The sequence below is a fragment of the Anas acuta genome, chromosome 4, assembly GCF_963932015.1.
Source record: "Anas acuta chromosome 4, bAnaAcu1.1, whole genome shotgun sequence".
Lineage (NCBI taxonomy): Eukaryota > Metazoa > Chordata > Aves > Anseriformes > Anatidae > Anas > Anas acuta.
The window spans coordinates 6,401,847-6,420,402 of record NC_088982.1 but is presented as its reverse complement, the minus strand read 5'-3'; the positions used below and the strand labels follow the sequence as shown (position 1 = coordinate 6,420,402).

Sequence of the window (18,556 nt, the reverse complement as noted above, 5' to 3'; positions counted from 1 at the left end):
CCAGTGGCCACAAAGCAAAACATGATATGTGCCTAGGAACATGGCAGGGGTTTACCTTGCTCTCAGCCTTTTCACACAGCGTATCCGCAGAGCCCAGGCTCTGGCAGCCCCAAGAAATGGGCACACCTCTGCCATTCTCCAGAAAAGTGAGCCCAGCGGCCCCCAGGCCCATCAGCTTTTATCCAGGACCTTACACATTTTGTTACACCCCTGTAACACTGCGCCACACAAAAGCTCCCTTCTCTTGGAACAGAGCCCTCGACTCTGCACACACTCAGCCTGGTCCTGCCGCGGCCCCCTACACAGAACTTCCCCTATACTTTGTTATTTATTAACAAAGAGCCATATATTTTCTCCTAAATATGCTGCTCCTTCACACAGACCACGGGGCTGTTCAGCTGCTTGCCAAGCAGACCTCTCAAACACACGGCGTTAAAGCTAAAAGGGCCCTTGTGATTGTGCAGTGTTGTGAGGAGAAATGTTTCTTCCCTGTTATACCTTGTACCCCTGGGTACAGCTGTGGTCCGAGGGCCACAAAGCGGCTTTGCTGCCACTACCCCAACATGTGGGGAGCAGGTATGTTTCTCAGAGGACAATCTGGTGGCCTGGATGTGGCAGGGGACAGCTCGCCCCTCTCATTCAATGGCCATGACAGGACAGGGTGCTCGGCCTGGGCCCATCGCGTTGGTCCTGGGATCCTGCAGAAGACAACGCGCTCTGCTCTGCTGCCCCAGCTCTCGGGTGTGAAACCACTGCAGAAGTGCCACAGGGCCTGGTGCTAAAAGATGAAGGGACTCCTGCTCCTCGGCCAGCCAGCCAGCGACTTCCATTCCCCTGCTCTTACTGCGGTACATGCATATGCAGCTGCTCTTAAGGTATCAACAGCCATGGCGAGGCTCAAAGCTGCCAGACTCACACTACAGCAGCCTGGTGAAAACCCAAAAGGAACAGTTTTCTAAAAGGTTTGCTACCTCTACACAATTCAAGTTCCATGCCTGACAGATATAATGCTGAAATTACCACGTGAGGCTCTGTGAAGCCCGTTGTGCAAGAGGTCGCGTGGGATTCCAGCGCAGCAATTTTCCAGCTGCCTGTGTTTCAGTCAGAAGATGCCAACTTGAAGAAAAGTGCAAATTCAGGGTGAAAGTATATCAAAATTGCATCTCTAAAAAACTTTTTAGGTCCAGGATGGAAAATTATGTTTCCCAGAAGAGCAGCAGCCTAGATAACAAAAATCTCAGTTCAAGCCCTGTTATAAATCAGTGAGAACAGAACTTTCACATTTTCTCACAGCTCTGGTGCATGCACAGATTCCCCTCTATAACCTTTCTCTCTCTGGCCTGAGGAATACTGACTTTGTAATAATTAAGAGATTCAAGAAGCAAAGCAGAGACACCTTGAACAGGCTGGGTTGGCACATACTTCTGTCTCTTTTGGGCATTTTCCTTGCACAAATACCACCTACATACAAAACACAGTGGAAAACCCAAAAACCCTGTTTATAATAAGAGAATCCAAATGATCCCTTTTGCTTTTTACATCCAGGAAATATGTTTCTGGCTTCCAAAATGCTTTGACATAAAACAGCATAAATAAAGCAAAGCACATTAAAACTCATTCCAGGTTGATTTTTATTGATTGATTGATTGATTGATCGATTTTCCTGAAGAGTCAACATGAAGAGAAATGAGGTTGTTCAGGCCTGTGGTTTAAGCCAATGGTTGCCTGTAAAAAGCCATACTCACTCTTCCCTGCTCCCAAGTAGTTTTTATTGAGCAATTGGAAGATGTTATTTTCAAAGCCGGGACTCAAGTTGGTTAATCGTTGATTAATCGTTACACCTCTTTTCTTTCAACGAAAAACAGCTAAAGGTTTGCAGGAAGGAGCCTCAGGGCCGCAACAGATGTCATGAGCCACTTCCTACAAATTAGAAAAGGAAAGTAACCCCCTCAGGTTAATTACGGGGAGAGGCCACACACGGAGCCGCGTAACGAGCCTGTGGGACAGAGAGAAGGCAACTGCTTCATATTGGATTTCAAGAGACAGAGCATGAAATCTCTCATGCTGACTACAGGCTTTTACGCTGCAAGAGCAATGCCTCCTCCTCTGGGGAGGCTACAGGCCGTCCCGAGGGGCTGGTAGAAGAACAAGGAAGGCTATGAGTACCCTCTGAGGATGGCTCTAAGTGCAGCCGTCTCCCCAGTGGATGGCCACGGCAGCTTTACACCTGCCTGGCTATTTACACAGGTGCAAGGTAGTTGGAAAGCCACGGCCTGAGGACTGAAGGAAAAAAGACAGGGCCTTGGCTGACCTGGATGTTGTTGTTTTCCCGGTGGGATGAATAGGCCAAAGTCCTTTCATCTTTCTCTGCCTCATTTCCCCATCTGTCTAATGGAGATGGTGCTATTCATCTTTTTTTTTTTTTTTTTTTTAAATAAAGTGGTTAGATTTTCACTAAGGGAAATCGGTCCTAGATAGCATCACCACCAGACCTCTGGTTAGAAGTTCTGACTTCTTTCCCTCTCCTCCCTTTCTTTCCCATCACCCCTTCCCCAGCAGGTTGGTCCAGCCTTGGCTGCAGGCCCATGTATCATCAAACTCTTTCCTTAGGGGTCTTTAAAAGACACAAATGCTCACTTACAGAAAATTGGTGTAGCTAAGCCATTGCAACTCAGCTATGAACCTTAGCTGAAGAATCAGCCCCACGTTTCCTTCATCGTACACATACATCCATGGTCAGGTTAGCACGACCTGACAACAAACCCAGCAACAGAGAAAATAACAACCCAGAGCGAGCCAGCCAGCGGGCCCACAAGATTTATCTTGGTGAGGGGGAAATAGCTTCGTGTGTACTTAAAATATGATTTGCAGGGGTTAAGCGACAATGGATCCACAAACAAGGAGAATCCTGGCAAAAGCCAGGGTAGAGCTTCACCCTAAAGTCATCACTGACAGCAGAGAAGGGCTCTGTGGGATCTATGCCACGTAGCACAGGCACAGCTGAACTCCTACTGCCAGGATGGCCACGCGTAGCTCATCCCGAAGAAGTAGGGATAAGTAACTGCACGTTTTAGTGGTCTCGCACAGTGGCCAGGAGGAATGGAAAAGGCCAAAAGGCAATTTTCAGTCCAAAAGGAATAGTTGGGTGACATTCTATCTTGTGGGGAGAAAAAAAAAAAAGAAAAAAGAAAAAAGAAAAAAAAAAAAGTTAAACATTCTGGGGTTGCTCCAATGCATAATTTTTTTTTTTTTTAATTTTTGCAGAACAGTATTTTATTTATTTTTTAAATCTCAAAAAAAGCAACTGGAGATAGATCTGCCAGCCTTTGGAGAGCCACAATCACAGCCTCCTCCTGTAACATCTTCTCAGCTGTGTACACACCGCTTCTAACACTCTGGGCACTTCTGGTGACATTGCACTCAGAGAGAGGCCAAGCATCTATTTACTAGCAGAAAGGTCTGAATTGCTTCAAACTTGTCATATGGCATGAGTGGTGCAAAATAACACAGCTCCCTTGCCGACACAAGCACCAAGCAGTGCTTGTGGCAGTGGACTTTCATCAACACCTATCGCTTTCAGTTTTATAGGAGGATATTCACAGATACACTAAAAGTGAGTAGCTGTCAAAAATACCTAATGAATATTAAATGCCTTTCATTTTTATTACACTCATAGACAAACAAGCAATCTCCAGACTTGAACTGCCAATTTTCATCTCATCTAACTTTCCACATCTTCCAAAAAAAAGGTTCACCAAATCAACAGATTAGAGGCCAAGTAAAGCTGGTTTTCTTGACCAGGGTTAGTTGAGATGTTTCTGAGATAATTTGCCTGCTTCCCAGGCACCTTCTCAATACTTAGAGGCACCCGTTTGTCATCACTGATGGCTCATCCTTGCAAGATGGAGTGACCCAACCTACATGGCAGGAGTGCTCACACCTGTGAACTTGACGTGCATCTACTGAGGAGAAGAAAGCCTGTGGCCTCCATATGTCCAGCTGAGCACCAAGACTGCTCAAAAATTACAGGGAGACACGTTGCTGAGCTCTGATTGCCCTGTCCCAATGATGCAGGATAGGACCAAGCTGAGCTACAAGAACATGACATGGTAGGTCTTCATAAAAACATCCCTACAGCTGGGCTACATGAGTGGGTTCGGTTTCTTGTGGCAGATAAGAAGGGCACACACAGTCCACCTAGGGATTTATCAGTGTCCTCTTCAGTGCAAAGGGACAGCAAGGCAGCCTGGCAAACTGAAAGAGTGCAAGTCTTGTTCATACATATACCCAATTTTCTTGGGTTCAAAGGATTTCTCTAACATTTCAACAAATAACAGGATTGGAGGCTTTTAGGAAGCTCCCACAGGCTCGTAAGTGGAGTCCAGCCCTCAGTGCACTCAGTAAGTTAAAAAAAAAAATCCAACTTAAACACAGCTATCGTGATTTGCACCAGCTGAGGATCTCTCACCCAGACTGTAAGGGGAACACGCCCAGGCTGCCTGCCAGCACCCTTGGCTTGGCTGCCGTAGGAGCGACGGGCAGGTATGCGTGACCACTCACCATCAGATTTCTCCACAATGACAAGCTTTGAAGTCAGAGCACTTTGCTCTCCTTGCCCGAACCGTTTTCGCTCGAAACAATCACTATTTAAACGGGAACCTCGCTAAAGTCATTTCAGATTTCTTTCCAACTCCTCTGTCAGTGATGAAATGTAGTTAAATCACAAAAACAGAGAGACCTGCCTGCTCCATGGCTCCTATTCAGCGCAGGCTGGATATCCCAACCGCCCCCACTATTTGTCAGCACTGCAAGAGAAGACACCAGCTGAAAACCTAGAAAGAGTAGGACTGAGCAAATGCCTCTTTTTGCTGAAAATCTCGTTAAGCTGCTCACTGCGAAACCCGCTAAAAAGCTCCTCGTAGCCAGCGGGGCTGCTGGAGGCTAAAAACGTGATTTGTGGCCCTCGTCCTGCCCATTCAGAGCAAAAGATAACACCTGCGGGAAGCAGGCGAAAGGTTAAAACCTGGTACCTCTGTGTTTTCCTAAGTGCCGAGCTTGGCACCAGAACAGAGGCTGGGAACAATAGCAGGAGCACTGCGCGTGTTTTCTTTTCCCTTAAAGTAACATTTTTGCTGCAGTGTCATCTTTCTGCTCAGCCAAGCAGGCGCTCTGGGTCAAATCAGCTGCGTGAGCCGTCAGCAGATTTTTCTGGCCCTTTCAAAAGATCTTCAGGCATTGTATTAAGAAGCCAAATCGGTGAAAAAACAGGGGGGGGAAAAAAAAAATCGCAGACTGCCCACACGTTTTACCGGTCAGGCGCTCGCATGACTGTGAAATAATCAGCATTCTTTTGGTGAAATGTAGCAGCTTTAAGCCAGCAGTCTGGCTTCAGTCTCTGGAAAACAGTGCGCTTTCTCGAAAAAGCTAAAACCAGGGTATTACAGCCTGACAGCTTCAAAATTCCTCAGACCTCCCTTAGGAATCGCTCACAAAAGAGCAGGCTGTTCCCCAGGGCTGGGTGTCAGGGTAACAGCCCCTCTGATGGAAAACCCTAAGGGAAGGCATACTTCCATTTATACAATCTTTTATGCTCCAGCTAAATGGCTTGTTTATAATTGTTGGGTTTAGGTGAGAAGAGGCTTCACCTCTCCTCTCAGCTCCTATAATGCAGCAGTGAGGGATTTGGGGCCTGGTGGGTCACTTCCCGAATGGAGGAGGGAGAAGCATAATTTCCTCGAGTTTTCCACGTTTTCACATGCAGGCGAGCATCCTCCAGCAGACGTGGACACCAACAGCATGGGCACAGTCCCACTTTCCCAGCCTTTACCTCAAACTGGACCCATTTCTACTCACACACCAGCAGAGCAGAGAGAGAAGAGCCACTGAACAAAATTCACCACTTTGCTGAGGCTGACATAAAAGAAACAACATTAAAACCAAAAGCAACAACAACAAAAACACCCTTTTAATACAGAATTTCTTCACAGGCTGTTCCTATCCCAAGCAAAAGGAACTGCAGAGTTCCACATGGGACTTTTAACAGCTACCACGAGTCTCTGTGGTTAGGGTGAGAATCATCAGGTTGTTAAAACCGAAGATGACAGAAGTTAAATTGCTCGTAATTGTGCCTAACAGAACTGTTTGGGCTAAGGTTTCGCATGCTTGGGACATGTAATTACATTTTTACGGGGAACTGTAATTTTATGAGAAAAATGTTAGGAGAGCTTCTGATTAGAAATTGTATCATGTGGCATATGCATGCAGATGCTGAATTAAATCAGAAGAGGATGTTTTCTTCGATTCTTTGTTTTGCAACTTTAATAATTTAATGTCATTTTATCTATATACATTTAATAAGTGGATAAATTAACGCTGATTCCTAGTAGTTGTGAAGAAGAGGAGCTGAGCTAGTCATTGCTATGCTTTAAATAACAGGTGATGGCCCGAATTCCTGTTTGTATAGTAGCAAAACGGTGGCCTTCAAGCTCACGCCTTCCCTGCTGACTCTTCTCATGTTAACTTCTTCTCATGTTAACTTCCTCCCCTTTGCACTGCACTGCAAGAAAGAGCAAATCGTTTCCAAAACGAGACAGAAGCCTGAAATGCAAATCAGAGGAGGAAGCAGCCAGAAAGGGGTCTGCATACAGATTCGGGAGGTTATCGGGTCTTTTACCTGACCGGTAATCAATCCCGGTGCCTGATCAGCTTCAGGGGATGGACCCAAGAGGAGCACAAAGGCTCTTTATTCCCTCTGCTCACGTTGTGACTCGGCTATAAAGCCTAACCTGCTGGGAAGGGCAAGGTGGAGCTGGACATAGGGCCTATCAGGTAACGTTAATGTTCAGCCAAGATACGGACCTTGTGTTTGAACGAGACAGACAGACTTTGAAGAACATAATCTGAGTTGCCAATAATGGCTGGAGTGAAAGAACCTTGCTCTGGTTACCTTATAGGATGGGCTGGTAAAGCACAAACGGATTCTTATCAAGATGCTGGGTTTGTGTTTTTTTTTTTAAAAATCACTGATTCACATGGTAATCGCTGAGAGTACAAAACGCGAGGTCTTCAAAGGGAGGAAACATGAGGAGAGTATAGATTTACCCAGTTCATGTTAGGTTTGCACGCTTTTGTACTGTGTGTCTGCTTTTTTTTATACATATAAACCCTCCTGTACTCGATGGGACTAATCCTACCCACGTCTTTTCAGCTTCCCTCCAATTCCAGTTGGACGCAGGCTCGCCAGCAGCGGTGAAAAGCAGCAGCTCTCCTGGGGTGCTGTGTTTCTCCGATTGACCTTAGCTCTGTTTACCCTTGCTACAAAAGTTTAGGCCAACATCTGCTAAATAAACTGGAGTGCTGGGTCGATGCGGACAGGGAGGGGGAGTTAAAAACAAATGGGATTGTTCTGAAACAAGAGTAGCTAGAGGAGCTCTAGGGAGATTGTGGTGGGTCAGAAAATGGACCCCATTCCCACTGAAATCTATAGAAAGCCTCTGGCATCTCCCATCCAGTTTTGAAGTTGGCAGAATATACCTGACTAAAGGTAGTGTTACCAATTCAGATTGAACCATTCTCCAAAATCTTCAGCCAGGTCATTCTGCTGTTTCTTCTGTTTCCTTTTCATTTATAGCACACTGAAAACACTCAGACTTCACCCATGCATGCAGCAGTGGTTTAGCTCATACAGCATGTTTAATGGGGACAGCAGCTTATGTTTAGGACAGCAGCATCTGTCTGCCCTACCAGCTGAATTCCAGTTAAACAACCAGCTGCAAGCATGGGGGCTGGAGGGGTGCTTCTGAAGCCGACAGTGAGTTCACTGCAATGCACCGGGGAAAGCCAGAAACACCAAATGGGATGGCACATGCTTCTTCTGCCTCCAGACATCCAGCTGTAAGTCTTGGTAGGGTGTTAGTCCTGTAAGGATGATGCTCCTTAACAGCGATCCCAGCCTCATTTCGGAGTCTCCAGCATAGACAACATGTACCAGAAATCCTGCACTTATCTTTGGTTTTCAGAGGATGCTTCAGCTGTGTGGGTTGAAGTATGGCTTTGTTTTAGCAGCTATGCTCACACTAGGAAACCACTGACTGCATCACATACCATCATACACCAGTAAAGCAGTCCTTAAATAACCGTATGTTCAGTATTCAGCATATGCCTTTAAAGCATCAGGATTAGCATCCCTTAAAAAAGAAGAACAGGGTAACATGAGAGCAGATATTCCCATTATCAACATATCTACATATTTTTTAATCCCAACCAGCACGTGCCCCTGGTGTTATCTCATGGCAGTATGTTCCAGAGCTTATCTAGAATAACTTTTGCTTTTCATCACCTTCAAAGTTCCCTGAATATTTCCTTGTTTGTCTGTCAGGCTGCCTTTTGGCATACTGGACAGCTCTGTTCATGCTCAAGAATCTGAAAAAGGGACAGAGCCCAGCTGATTCAAAGAGACTGTCTAGAAAAAAAGACAAATGAGGCCTTCCTTGATAGCAAGCCGCCTGATACTCTTTCATACAAAGCAATACTGAGACTGGCACCGTGTCATCTGAGGTGAGCATAAGCCCATGTGTACAATCTCAGTAGTCTATAGGGCTTTGGGGCAAACACTAAAACCTGAACCAATCAAAAGTAGGTAAGTAGCCAAAAAAAATCATTAAAAACCAAGGTTGATTAATCAAAGATGCCAACTAACTGGGAATCTGCCTTCGATATGAAAATGGATTTTCTAGACACAAAAAGGTGATGCTGGAACAAGGCTCCGTTGTCTCCTGCCAACCCCACTGAGAAATGGAAACAAAGCAGAACTCATCTCCTCCGAAAGCATCTCGCTGAGCCATGCTGAAACTATCAATGAGCAGGAGGAGACGGGCAGGTAATAGCAAAGATGGAAGGGATTCCTCTCAGGTCAGGCAGCTTTGAGATTTAAATGGTAATTTGTTAAATCCAAGAACAGTAACCATACGTGTCGTGTATGTATCAATCCCACCTTGGGATATTTAAGGGTTAAGCAGTCCTTACAAAGCATTTTCTTTGCTGACGGTAAAGAGTTAGAAATATATTACTAATAAAATCAATAGCAATTACAAAAGAAACTCTAACAGTATCCATCACGGTGGGAACCCCCTGGATTCTGTTTGTAGTGAAAAGCAGCAAAATAGTAACCTAAGCCTGCTCGGTTCACCTTTAAAAGAAGAAAATTAGGAGAAGCAGGGAGTTGAAATCTGTGTCACTTGATAGCTCCTGGCAAACTCTTCTTGGCTTTATGGTTATGCTTCTAAATCCTCTCAATTTAATGGCATAGGTTTCCCTATTTTTAGATCGCAACTTAAGGCAGCTTTACTTTTTTTCCCCGCGTTACTTTTTAACCAGACCCTGGTCATTAAACTTTGCAGCACAGGAGCAAGAGCGTCCTTTCAAAAAGAAAAAAAAAAGCATTGATGCACAAATAACTGCATGGCTGGAGAAAGGATATCGCTCCCAGGGGCTGACAGACCTCTTAAGTTTCCACTTCACTGGCCCACGAGGCTGGTCTGGTGCTGGGACTCCCGAGCCCCCAGAGGTGCCAGGGTGCTTGGTGGCTGGCGGAGAAGCTGCCTTGGCACAAGTCCCCCATCGAGGGCAGGTCACCAGCAGGTCTGCATCGAGCTCCATACCGCCTCGGTTGGATTATAATCAAATAATCCTCAGTTTAGCGTAATAATCAGGGTGAGGATTGCACCCTGCTGCTTCCTCCCTGCCCGGCTACAGTTGGGCTGGGGGGAGCTTTGCATCGGGAGGGCACTCCGTCCTCCAGATTGTTTTGAAACAACAAGAAAAAAGCTTATCGTAATCCTCCTGGCAATTAGAGCCCTGGCTGGCTGTAAAGTGTAATGCATTTATCAAAACCTCCTTTGAAGGCGCTGAGGGAAGTGAATTTGAAGCTGTCGGGGACTACAGGAGTAAGAGAGCTCAGCTGCTGCCGGGGAGCCTGAACTGGGGCGAGGGGGCAGAGGGAGGAGGGAGAATTTCCTTGTCTGGGACGTGCACATTTTCCATCAGGCTGTTTGTACAAGGATAAATAAAACGTTATCTTGCTGAGTGTATCTTTCGAAAGCTCGGCAGATTACAGCTGGCATGCTTCGGGGGCTCTTCCTGCAAGGTTCGCCAAAATGTTAGCCACCCTGGAGCCATAAATCATCCCAAACCAGGCTGCTTCTCCCCTCCTCCCCATCAATGTGAGAAAAACCCAAGCCATTTAAATTTAAAAAGAGAGAGAGAGGGGAAAAGTTGCCACTTCTGTGGAACATCAGGAGGACGAAACTGGCGGCTTTTGCTTTTTTTTTTTTTTTTTTTACAACATGCATCAGCTGTGTTTTCCTGGAGGTGTTTCATACACAGCAGCATGGTGAAGGGGATCATCCCCCCCTTGCCACACAACGAGGCCCTGGTCCAACAGCATCAGGTGAGATTACAAGGGTGCAGTCTTGTAAAAAACATCTAAAGAAGTAGTCCTACAGACCTCTGGACATTGCTTTCCCTCTCCCTCTCAGCTGCAGGTCATTTCTTTAGAGGGCAGGGGAAAGAACACGGCTCATGATGCTTGCCCTCCCCTCTTCTGCTTAAATTGAGCAACCTGCAGGGAGCAGGACCCCTGCATCTCCTCCCTGCACGGGGTGGGATTTCTCTTTGCCCGTTGCAGAGGCACAGTCCCACTCCCCCTCCCAAGGCAGCTTCTCTCCTCCACCGAATTTTCTTAATCCAACACCACTGAACATCGCCTTGCGTATTTTTTTTAAATCATTCCCAAATCCTTTTCGGGATTCCTGCTGAGATCCCAGGCTGGGTTCTGCCCTGGAGTAGCTCGGTGCAGTTACGTAGCTGGGCTGATGATTTCCATCTACTAGAGGTCTCCCCCCCCATCCAGCTTCACTCCCTGTGCTCACTTGTGCACAAACCTTGCCTAAAAACCTCCTGGTGAAACCTCGCAGTGCATCCTCCCCTGCACGGGGTTATCCTTGGGATTTAAGGAATGCAGGCATTACATTGCTATGAAAAGGGGCACTGTACTGCATTTACACAGGGAGGTAGCGGGGATGAGAGCCAGGGTGTAGTAGCCTTACATCTGTGACAATGTTACAGGGGTGACAACAGCAAAAAACTTTGATCAGTCCCGGAGTACAAACGCAGGTTTATATTCTTGCCATCTGGCAGAGTATCATGTTAAGAGCCGTGCAGACAACAGTGGCTGCTGCTACCCAGTGTACTATATACCAATAAAAGCTGAATGGCTCTACAATAAAGCAGACTTTTGAAATAGCTGTGAAAAGAAAATCTAGGCCACTAAGTGCTGTTAGAAACAATGTCCTTATATTTTTTTTCCCCTTCCCCGGCTATTCTCCTCTGTCTTGCTACTGCTCTTGGGATTCCTCTTCCCTCCCTTTTCCCAGCCCCAGTGGCTGCCCAGAAAGCTATCAAGTGAAATGCTGAATCTAAACTAAAGGGTGAGTTCCTTTAACAAGCATTAAATCACCGTCAGAAGGGGCAGACGGGCAGCTGCCTTCACAGCTGAGACCAATCCCCCTCTATAAATGGTGACGTGCAGCATCCCCATGAATGGGGGAGTAAATGCAGCCTCCGCTTCCCTGCCTTTGCTTCCCCTACTCAGTGCAAAGGGATAAGAGTCCCAGGGGGTGATCCAGAGACCCACGGATAAAATCCTGGGCTAGTATAACCAGTATAATTTTCCATTTCTCCAGAACTTCTCCAGCATGAGGATCTCCAGTCACCCTCTGAATCCATGCCCATAGCAGCTATAAACTCCCAAATGTGCTCAAACCACCACCGCTCAGTGGGTGTCAGTCTCAAATGTAGAAATTTTAGCTCAAATTCACGTTCTACCCTGCTCTTCCACACAATATGAGCACATTTGCTCTGACACATGCAGTAGTGCATTACGCAGGGTTATTTGGGCATCCCACTGATGAGATTCAGAAGGAGGGATGAACCCTCATTTCACTCATGAGTTCACCATAGCTCGAAGATATTTCCAAAGCTAGAAGCAAAGTCTTCACGCTGGTGAAAACACCATTGCCAACGGCACATCATCTGAGGGTCCCCAAGAAATCCCTTCCCTCTTTTTGGAATAGGTATTTCCCATTAAAAGGATTAAGAACACTAGCCAGCAGCTAGATGGAAGAAAAATATAGCCTGGGAGTTAGATCTCATTGTTACTACCTTTTCCTATCAGGAAACACAAATGGTCTCAGAAGGGAAGCAATGGAAGCCCTTGTTCGAAACAACTGACCAGGTTGCTGGACTAGACAGCCCTGACCTGGCAGGAAGACCCAACAGCCCTATTCTTCCTCTTTGGCATCTGTGATCCTACAATTGCTCATCCATCGCAACAAATCCTTCAGCTCCTCTGTCAGATTTCATTTTTTTTTTATGGGCTTAATTCTCAAAGGAACTCATTGCCCTGCATTCAGGCCGGCTTTTCATCTTCAGTCGCAACTCTGAGCTTTCCAAACCCGCTCAGTGCCCGGGAGGCTATCTTCGGAAAGCCCCAGATGAGGTGGCATTACTTTGCCAAGACTCTGAAGTACTATGGATATATTTGATGGATGCCCGACTCTTCAACAGGAGGAAATGTCTGCATGATGTTCTTATGGATGTTCACACTCTCAAAAGAGCTAGATACTATTTTCCCAAAGTAACTTGACCCATTTAAAGAACTTGTCCGGGAAAGCCAGTTGAGTATCTCTGACATCTGCATTACCACAGACACTCTGGTATTAACCATCCCCTTTATCTCACTATATTTCTGTTGATAGCTGAACTATGCAGTGCAGTGGTTCTGGCATCCCAGCAATGGCTAGTTATCAGGAGCAGGAAAGCACGAGGTCTGGGAACTCACTGAAAACATTCAGAGGCGATACGTGAGGGACTGGGAGAGATTAGGCAGAGTTTGCTGGGGCTCCAGGAATTCCTGTAATTCAGGAGTTACATGGTGAGATTTTCTTTTTTTGTGTGGGACAGCAGTGAGCAGGAAGATGGAGTTTTTATTTCTCTTTAAAGTTATTTTCCCAAAGCCTTCATATATATATAGCTTCTGCTTTTTCTCCTGTTGCAACCAGCTGGGGTACCCAGGGCAAGTCTTCAGAGTAACAACACTCGTGTCAACTGGAGAGGCTCACCTGGGCTCTCAGTTCACCAGGAACTAGATTTTGGTGTCTGACTGACGGCATCCACAGCTGCCACCCTAGCAATTCACCACTTAGGGCGAATTAGCATGAGCTAATTAGTTTCAGGCAGAGAACACTCAAAAAAATCCAAGTGTGTAAGATCAGCCATCCTAGGTTTTATTTAACTTTTTTTTTTTTTTAAATCTGCTGCTGAAACAGATCCCAGAAAGATGATGTAAGACACCTAAACCAGGCAGATGCTGGAGATACACAGTCAAGTGTTCAAACTCACTAAAATGCTTAAAGATGTGACTTCAACCCTGAAAGTTTCTGATGTAACAGGCATCTAAGATGTCGAGGTTTCACGGACTATGCTAATTATCCTAATAGCTCATCTTTTCCCACATGCTTCCATACCTAGGTTCTTGGTTTGCCCGGGGAAACAACCAAGGCAACACCAAAGGGATCCAGCAGAAAACAGATGTGCCAACAACGAGGTCTTGCAAGAGCTGTGGCTACGATCATTTACGGGCTCCTGCCCGGTCATAGGGCAGCTGTGAAAACAAGGCTGCTGGGAAAGCACCAAGTGAAGCCGGGGTGGAAATGCCGACGCAACCCCGAAGCCCCAGCAGCCAGTCTCAGACACAGACGCTACACTGGGAGCTTTCTCGCACTGTTGTTGTTTTTCCCCGAAATAGCCTGTTAGATACAGACAGCCAGCGATTAGCTAAGTGCCATCTCCCCTGATAGGCGTTTGCCCATTATCTGCTCCTGACACCTAATATCTAATTGCACTGAAACGTCCCAGCAGGACAGCCTGTTCTAAGAAGGACTGAATAGACTGACTGTGGGAAGGGGAAAAAAAAATAATAAAGAGCTTGCTGGCACATCCAAGAAATGAAAAGGCTGCACTCCAGCAGGGTTAGGATGTCAGCATGGAGATTTCAACAGCAAGAGTGCAAAAGGTTGGTTCTAGGAAAGGTTGGCTACCTCTCAGAAGCACATCCAGGTCCAAGCTATTGGGTCTGGTAAGGTTTCCTGCCTGCAAAAATAGTCGTGCGCTCTCTGATGATGAGGCCTGGGCTCTTCTCTCCTTCCTTTCTGTTTATAACACATCACTCCAAGGACGCCAGTGAGATCAGAGGCTCTCTGTGCCTCGGAGACAGCCCCTGCATTGCCATGCTTAAAATCTGCACGGAGTAAACAACAGGGGAGAGGAAGTGTTATCAATCTCAAGGGGGTTATTATTGCTGTCTCGGTTTGGGGGGGAGGGGTTCATTATTTTTTTTAAACATGATAATTTCACTGATCCTATTTACCAAGCAACCTGATCAGCACAGCTAGCAGGGCAACACAGCATGGCACAGGAACAGGTGACTGAAAAAAAATGCCTGAAGTGCACAGAGCAACACAGGGAACCTTTGTCAAAGCCCAACTTCCCCACGCTTCATCATGGAAGCATGAGATCCACGTGTCTGTCTTCCATCTGCAACCTCGTGAACTATATAAATACTATGTAATAGTGATTTGAACCTGGAGCTTCACATCCCATCCAGCAACCTGAACTCAAGATGAGGAAGACCACATTGTCTTGCTCTTCCTCTTGCTTCTCCCTTTGGATCTCCCTGATTAAGTTTAAGGAAAACTTATACCTCTTCCCAAGTATATGGGTTTCAACACAAGTGCAAAAAACAATTTCAGGAAAGCTTCATTTCCCAAATACGTTCCCATCAACTCTAACAATGACTTAACTTTCTCTGTGTATACACAACAGAAGTCCAGCTGCAACGTGTGTTGTGTAAACCTGGTACAGTTCTGCTGAAGTCAGCAGATGTGGTCCAGATTTGCACTGCTTTCTTGGAATGAGAAATTTTGCTTTCTATTTATAACATACTTCCTTGCTAAAGAAATAGCCTTATAACGGAATTCATTTTTTTCAGTAAATGCTTTAGAAAAAGAAACAAAAAAGTCCATCAATTACCAAAAAAACTTCCTATGCAAGAGCAAAGATAGCATGTAGGCCAAGTTTTGCTGTTACACTGACACAAAGCTGGAGTCGTCCTGATCTTGTCATTAACATGACTGCATATTCACTCTAATTTAAACAGACAGCAGAAGTATGTTCTCATGCAAGTAATACATAAGTCTGCCAGGAATCGGTGAGACTTTAGCTCAATTCAACAGTTAAGCATACCAACAGACAAGTATTGATGATAAATAAAGATAATGAATGAGAAACTTGTGCTTAGCAGCCTAAGCAATTAATAACTAGAGAAAGACAGGCAGACAGACATATGAAATCTGTCAGCACATGGAAAGGATCCATTAATTGCTTTGCATGCAACTTGTTAAAGTGGACCACTTTTTTCATGTTGTTTTTCAGAAAGGCAAACTTGTCAGGACATTCATAATGATGGTGCTAAGGCACAGCAGAAGCTCCCTCCTGAGCAGGGCAAGCCGTATCCACCAGGCATGTCTCAGGTGGGAACCAGGGCACCAACAGCACTGCCAATATTCGGGTTTTCCTCCCATTAGGCAGGTGACTTTCCTGTTGACTTAACTCCCTTTTCTTTAATGTCTCCAGAGTAGATCTTTCCAACATAAGTCCCATTCATTTTTAATCTCTCCCTCTATTTAACTTGTCAAGGCTCTAACAAATGAGGAGAGCACTCTTGGCTGAAGGTTTTCCTCTGATCTGCTTGGTCCAAATAGGTACACAGAAGCAGCTATACACTTTAAATGACACAGCTCATGTCTCAGAGGACATGAGACTTCAGCCAGCAGTGGGGCTTAGAGGCACCCAAGGGGAACACCAGACCTACCACCGTATCCCCTTATGTTGAAATAAACAGATATGCTCCAGCACCCACCTTAACCTTGTTTGCATGTCCCAGGTAACCCTCAGGATGGGTAAAAAACAAGTGAGGGAACTTCCAGAAGGTGAAAGTGAGTGAAATGAATTAAAATCCATTTCAAGGACTGCAGGAGGCTGGCATGCAGTGCTTACCATGATCTACTCAAGGTCTGGAAAGGACCATTTTAGGCAATCATTCCACCTTATTTTTCAGGACCAGGGACTAACCCCACTTCCATGAGCCCAGGGGTGCTTCTTTGAGGCCTCCCAGAGTAGTGCAGCTTCTGCTGGAGTGATGGGGCAACTACAGCAAACACCCTTTAAATGAAAGTGTAGGACACCTGACAAGCCAAATAGGCTGCAAGCACTGGAAAAGAAGGCTTTAACATCTATCTTTCAGAAATCCTGCTTTCATTTGACATCCCATTTGCCCTGAAAGCCTCGCTTTCGTCATCACTCACGGACCTGGTGCCAGCTCATGTTGTCACCAAGACCTTCCCTCATCTCCCTCTTGTCACACATCACCCTTAACTGTAAGCACTGGCCCTCCAAATGGACACCAGGCCTGTGGGCCACCTCAGGAGCTCCCTGCTGCCATACCTTACCCATCATGTTGTGCCATACCCGCCACCTCACGTCCTACCCACCATGTCGCGCCTCACCCACCAACCCACCCAACCTCATGGCGGCCATTACAGCATGCCCAAACCTCAGCAGAAAGGCTGAAACACAGACTCTTCTCTGCCAATTTTCTCCCCCCACCTCCATGCCAGAAGGCATTTATCTGGAAAAAAAAAAAGTCACCTTTAAAGACAAAACACAGGCAGGGGCTATTCACAACACCTGGGCAATGGGAAGAGGAAGGCTGCAGTCCCGGCAGCCTTTCTGTCCATGCGCTATCTCAAACTCGGCTCCCTCAGTCCCCACGCAAGCATGGCTTCCCTCTTGACTTGCTATTTAAAAACTCTCCCAAGACTGGGATGCAGCAGTTTCAGATTAACAGGCCAGGGCTGTGAGCAGGAGGGTGGTGTCTCTCCTCAGCTCTGTCATCATCTGCAGCTGAGCACCAGGCTCCCCCACGGCAGAGCTGCCAGGGCCTCCATGTTGGACTGGCCCATTTATTTACTTGTATCTTTGTCGTATTTTTTTGATTTAAGGAGGACCATTTCCAAAAACAGGTTAGAAACTTTGATTCTTAGGGAGAGAAGGTTCAGTCACGGGTATACGTTATACAAATTTTAGGTTTTATTGCATTTACACATCCACTGTGAGCTCACTTTACCAGAATAGCTCTTTATCTGCAGACACGGCTTGCTGACCTGGGCTGAACACGGAGCCCACATCGAGGCAGACAGCGCTACACCATGATTATTTGGCATTTTGTTTTGAGTAGGATTTCAGAAATTTCAAAATCCAGCTCGACATCAAGCGGCAACAAAACGCAAAGTGTGAAAATTGTCTTAAAAGTAAACCGGTATTTTCAAGAGGATTGTTTGGGTCTGTAGATCAGCAAAGCCCACACTACTCGGTGAGACACTTTCATTTTAATGGGATGGGACTGCTTTTTCTGATGGAAAACAGTTTCTTTCCCAGATTTTTTTTTCTATATATATCAGAGCTAATGTAATACATGGAAAAGAGAGAGTGCATTTTTTCATTTTGCAGCAATCATTTACAGTGATGCAAAACGGGCTGAAGTGCTGTCATGCTAGCACAGTAGGGTTTTACATCACAAACATCATGGCAGCTTCCCAAGGTCCCGGTCAGGTCAGAGCCCTGATCGAACGAGGTGTGGGGCAAATGAGAGAGCACATCCGAACGGAGCAATAGGGCAGAAAGCAGGAGGATGAACAGGGCTATGAAACAAATTGCAGCAGGCGGACTGCAGAGGCAGAAATACAGCCCCCACAGGCAGCACACACCTCCTCTCCTGCAACTTTGTACAACCCTAAGTGGTCAGACACTTGAAAATCAGACTCACTGTACAGGGGAATTTGGCTTTGGGGCACACTGGTCCAGACATACATGCCGGGGGCCTCCTCTTTACAGCTCACAGCTGCTGTCTTGCTTCTGTGGCAAACAGACCAAACAGCTCTATTGAAAGATGGTGACATCATTTAATACCTTGGCTTGTTTTAGTGCACCTGGCCAAGAAACATTGCAGATATTTTCTGTTGATTCGGGATGTAGGAGAAGAATCCAGCTCTCTCAGGATTTAGCTGTACCGCAGGAGGAGAAGCCTGGGGAGACTGCGGTGGGATAGAGGAAAAGAAATATCCAGCGAGAGGAAGAAAAATAAGCAATTGCAAGAGGATTGACAGTAGAGGAGCCTCAGTGATAAAACCCAGGCGCAAAACACAAACATCCAGAAGCAACTCAAAAAAGAAAAAGAGAAAAAAAGCAAACAAACACAGGAACATGGACAGACATTTATGTCATCCTTGCGCAAGCACAAGGGAGCTCTATGCAGATGGGGTAACCACTAAAGGCTGTAGCCATCTGAAGGGCTGAAGTGACAATTTCTGAAGCCAATAGA

At 46.0% G+C, this 18,556-nt stretch overlaps 1 protein-coding gene and 1 long non-coding RNA gene across 3 annotated transcripts in view; both read right to left on the bottom strand.

Moving 5' to 3' along the window:
• FGFRL1 (fibroblast growth factor receptor like 1) overlaps positions 1-18,556 on the bottom strand; it is a 168,242-nt gene that overhangs the window by 114,878 nt on the left and 34,808 nt on the right. The gene's annotated exons all lie outside the window — the stretch shown is intronic.
• LOC137855479 (uncharacterized) lies at positions 7,662-17,146 on the bottom strand. Its single transcript, XR_011095749.1, has 3 exons — positions 16,825-17,146; positions 16,174-16,338; positions 7,662-14,356 (listed from the first exon to the last, which is right to left on the bottom strand). It is a non-coding gene; the product is annotated as an uncharacterized lncRNA (long non-coding RNA).